This window comes from Juglans microcarpa x Juglans regia, chromosome 5S (genome assembly GCF_004785595.1).
Source record: "Juglans microcarpa x Juglans regia isolate MS1-56 chromosome 5S, Jm3101_v1.0, whole genome shotgun sequence".
Classification (NCBI taxonomy): Eukaryota; Viridiplantae; Streptophyta; class Magnoliopsida; order Fagales; family Juglandaceae; genus Juglans; species Juglans microcarpa x Juglans regia.
Window position 1 is genome coordinate 15,909,730 of NC_054603.1, and position 665 is coordinate 15,910,394.

Sequence of the window (665 nt, forward strand, 5' to 3'; positions counted from 1 at the left end):
CACACGTTCGTGGATTGAACTTTGATCTGCCCCATGTAATTGATGCTGCTCCCAGGTTAGACCTACACCTTTGACCTCTAGATTTCATTCTATTTGTTGAACTTAAAGAGTTCTCTTACAAGTTGGTTTGTAAATACGTCACTTATTGCCGCAAATACTTATTTTTGATGTGGAGTATATAAAAGTGATATATATATATCCTTAATTAATCATGTCTAGTACTTATTACTTACCATATTAATCAACTCCAAATATTATTCATTGTCTTTAGGTGTAAAGCATGTGGCTGGAGATATGTTCAAATCGATCCCAAATGCCCAAACAATTTTATTGCAGGTTTTCTTCTTGAGAAACGCCACAAAGAAGCCTTAAACCATACGCTCTTACCTAATCAATATGTGATTTGTCATTTTTACCCTTCTATTTAAACACATGACATATTTAAGTATTAAGATAGAAGGGCAAAAATGACAAATCATGACATATTGATTAGGTCGAAGTGTACTGTAGTGTAAGGCTCTATGGTAGAATTTCTCTTCCTTCTTATTCTCTTATGAATTCTTTGTTTTCTTTTTAGGTATCCTTTTATTCATGCATTCTTGGGGTTATATGGTAATTCAAATTAGAGGGCAGGCAAGGGAAATAAGAATGATGTCTTGGGAATT

The 665-nt window shown here is 33.5% G+C and overlaps 1 long non-coding RNA gene across 1 annotated transcript; it reads left to right on the forward strand.

Annotated features, from left to right (window-relative positions):
* Window positions 1-269: 269 nt before the first annotated feature.
* Window positions 270-665, forward strand: LOC121267835. Its single transcript, XR_005941087.1, has 2 exons — window positions 270-336; window positions 578-665. It is a non-coding gene; the product is annotated as an uncharacterized LOC121267835 (long non-coding RNA).